The sequence below is a fragment of the Macadamia integrifolia genome, chromosome 14 (assembly GCF_013358625.1).
Source record: "Macadamia integrifolia cultivar HAES 741 chromosome 14, SCU_Mint_v3, whole genome shotgun sequence".
Lineage (NCBI taxonomy): Eukaryota > Viridiplantae > Streptophyta > Magnoliopsida > Proteales > Proteaceae > Macadamia > Macadamia integrifolia.
This window is the reverse complement of record NC_056570.1, coordinates 19872136-19876442: the sequence shown is the minus strand read 5'-3', so window position 1 is coordinate 19876442 and position 4307 is coordinate 19872136.

The following is a 4307-nucleotide window of genomic DNA, read 5'->3' as shown; positions in this document are numbered from 1 at the left end:
GTTAGAAACAGTCAAGGGGCTCTTTCTTAATTAATTCATTCCATACTTCTTTAACAATTAATTTTATTGACTTTCCATCATGCCTACACAATTCCAACAAGAAGTAAAATAAATCAGTTTCGTGACAATTAGAAAAAAAAAAAAAAAAAAAAAAGGAAAATACTATTGGACAGAGATTAAACATCATATGAACCATATGAACTAAAGTAGAGATTAATGACATTTTTTATAATCCCTATTGATTCCCACTTTAAATCTGTAACAGTTAAGAAAAGAGAGAATAATAGGGTGTCAAAAAAATTGGTTTGGTAAAATATTAGCAGCTAAAAGGGCCAAGACAGGGATGTGGTGTCGAACTAAAAAGATTCATATTTTTATAGCTCTAAATCCTATAATTTGTTCTTCAGCATCAGGAATGACCATTAAAATGATGGGGGAAAAAAAAAATCTATGAAGAAGAGTAGATAAAAATATCCAATTCCATTATATTAGAAGAAAGACTTTGAAATATTAAAAGTTAAATCCTAAAAAAAAAAAAAAGTCCTTAATTATTGACAGAGAGACAAATATCATTTCCGCAGATATCGAATAATTGAAATCTATGTCATAACATTTAGGGATGTGGTGCCTATTTCACGGGAGGAGGAGAAGATAAGGAATAAGGAAGGGGTTTAAGGGAGATATGTGGTAATCACCACAAGCTTAATTAAAGGGGGGAAAGCATCACATCTGCTGTATGAAACTTATGTGGAATCCAAAAACAAGTTGAAGGAGAGACCAACATTTTTTTTTCTTTTTTTTTTCTAACCTTAAAACTTTAGGGTCATAAATAATCTATCAAAATTCTATTGGTCACAGTTCACAAATTAAAGAAACGACTTGAAGTAGGCACCATCCCTAACTAGATGTGGGTGGGTTGGGGGGGGGGGGGGGGGTGGGGGGGGGGGGGAGGGGGGAGGAGTTTAAGGGAGTTATGTGGTATTCATTTCAAGCTTAATTAATAGAAAAAGCGTCACGTCTGTTGTATGGAATTTATGTGGCATCCAAAAACAAGTTGAAGGAGAGACCCAACTTTTGTTCTTTCTAACCTTACGACCTTAGGTTCATAAATGATCTTTCTAAATGTACACAATCATTGAAATGAACTCATATTAAACCTTGCATGTCATCAAAGTCCAAAGAAGACTAGATATAGCGTAGCAATCAATGGAAGCCAATTCTACTGCAGATTTCTTGGCAAAGTCTGTAGTAAGGTTTGAAATGTCGGATCCAGTGATTTCTTGGCTTGCTCTAGTATCGATGGAATTGGAGATGGATGCTATAGATTTTTTTAATGTGATATTATCCTGCTTTCAGAAAGTTAGGTTTCTTGTTTTCTCTTCTGATGGCAATGCCGAAGACAAGAAAAGTTAGGTTTCTTGTTTTCAGTTATGTTAGTTTGTTCCATTGTACTATTATTTTTTTTAATTTCTTAATACAAAGAATTTTTAGCAAAAAAAAAAAAGGACACGCTATGCTGACGCTCCCTCCCTTAGTGCACCTGAAGTCTTGAACCCACTAGATGTAGATGTTTCAGGGGCTGTGATGGACCCAATAATACAATTATTTGGTCCCTAATCCCTATTGTTTAAGAGTTATTCCTCCCTTCAATGGAAATTGACTCGTAGTCTCCTCCTTATCCTTAAGTAGTATTTTGAGAGATTGAGAGTCTGTAATATGACACTCGGTTCATCACTGCTAGGCATAGATGCTCTAATGTCACTTAGAGTCACATTTAGGCTACAATTGGTAGTCATCCATAAATTTTATGTTCTATGGGAACCAAACAACGGAATAAAGTGTTTGGTGTCAATTTGGTGTTTCTCGGTTTTTTGGAAAGAAAAAAAAAGAAAGCTAAAAACACAAAATGATGGAACAACAAAACCTTGTTTTATTATTTCGGTTTCATTCCAAATGCAAAAAAAAGTGAACAACTAGGACAATCGTTCTTAAAACAGGTTCACCAAATACTATCTTTTGAGACACCATTTTGACACAGAAACCGAAAATTCTTTTTTTGACACGAAATGTCGTTTCTAGAACTGAATGACTACCAAACACAGCCTTATTATGGTTGATGTTATCCTAATTTAGGTTGTGATTTCTAACAGCAATTTAGAACTTTTCTTTTGTCAAAAGTCACTACTTTCACAACTTTAGAGTGATATAAATCTCTAGCTATGTGCATCAACAATAGCATGGAAAAACCTCTCTGGTGCACAATTGAAATGTTAGGCCATGTAATGATGGAAACTAAGGTACCACAAGTTCTTAATCTCTTTCAACACACTATTTAAAGATAAGGAGGAAGGATGAAGGAAGAAGTGAGGAAAAACCTTCTAAGAACACTAGCTTAGAAAAATCAAACTTGGATAATAAAGAATACCCAGTTGGACATAAGTAAATATAAGGAATGTAAAAAAGGTCAAGGAGATGTTCGTCTTACTTAGAACCAGAAATTCATAACATTGAATGGGATCTGGGTTGTTCTTGGCCGATTCCAATCTGGATTGGCCCCAAAATCGGTATATTCTTGGCATTTAGGGTGTTTCTACACAAGGATCAAAAGAGTACAATCTTTTGGAATTGCGATTGGACTCATCTGAATCTATAGTCAACGTTAAATCAAGGAAAATTATCTTGTGCCACCCCTATTTTTTAAATTTATCTGAGATACCATCCTAAAAAATAAAAAATGACAAACGTACGCCTAAAGTCTAACACCGTTGGTTTACAAATGCAATTTACCTTTTTGACCCTTAAACAACATACGAATAAAAAAGGAGCCTGATTATTTTGAACCCTAGAAAGAGGACGTTTGCAGCACCTTTGTTTCTCTTCTTCTCAAACAAGCGACAATTGAAGGGGCAGCAGTGATTGAAGGTGCAACAGCAATTGAGGATGTCGGCGCTTGCAGCAGCCAACCACTGACGGCTTGTCGAGAAACGTAGGTACTGCAATAGGAGCTGCACCAACATTGAGGGTGATCATCGAAGGAGGAGCTGCCATTAACATATTTATTGGAAGGTTTTAGGGGTATTAGCCACCACCACCATCAAAGTTGAAGTAGCAGCGGCCGAGTGGGGTATTGGAAGCTCTTTGTTTAATTTTTGGATGTTTCCTTCTTTACATTCAAGAGAACATGGGCAGCAGCCTTGAGCTGCTGTGCACCATTCTCAGGTTCATCATTGCCATGTCTTGACAACATCTTCCTCTTGTCATTGAGGATTTCACTAAATGGTTTAGGGCCCTGGAAGGAAGTCCACTGCCTTTTGACATTTTCTCACATCCTCAATACTAACCCCTTACCTGCTAATTGTGCTAGACTACTGCTTGTATTTGTATCTTTGATTCAATCAAGATGTTCTTCTCTTGTTTTTTCCCAATTTAAAATACTACCCCTAATTTTGTTACTCTCATGGAATTATTTTTGCAGGTGAAATATGCCATCAGATAATGTCAATGACTCCAACGACTCCCAGGTTGCTCTAAAATATCGGAACTTAAGGTGTGGATGTCAGAAATGGGCATCCAAGAGAACCTTTGAATCTGTTCAGAACATGAACAAACTATATTATTTTTGCCCGGAGTTCCCAAAAGGAGGTTGTGGATTTTTCTGTTGGTGTGAACCCATGGATGCACTAGCTGGATGTAATTTGATTAGAGAAACTGCTCTAACAATTGTAACTGCTGGTAATGTTAGAATGGAGCAGACGATGGAAGAGTTCAAAAAACTTACTGAAGAGATCCACAGTTTGAGGAATACCCTGAATATTATGGGTCGTATTGTAATAGCTTTATCAGTGGTGATTGTCATATATTTGTGTGGATAAGCCAATTGAGAAAAATTGTATTTAGGTAGATCATCCTTTTTAATGAAATGAGGTTATTTGGGTCTAATGATTTTCAAGTGTATGCTTTAAAATCCACACAAAGCTTACCTATCAAATGGCAACAAGATCTCAGAAGGAAAAAAAAAAAGAGGCTAAATAACATTACAATCCCTCTCAACTTCCATTCAAATCCATAACAATAGGTCCCACCTTCTTACATAAGATCCTAAAAAGCACATTCAAACTATCTTGACACAAGAAGTCTAGCTTCACACATCAAGACCTAAAAAAACCATTCACATGAACATGCCAACAATTCCAACTTCAAATAAAATGATGGTAACTCATAGTTCCACCAACACTTTAAGAGACAAGTTCTTTCACATCCACACAAAGTATTAAACAGGTTCCAAATAAACCCACACCCCCACCCAA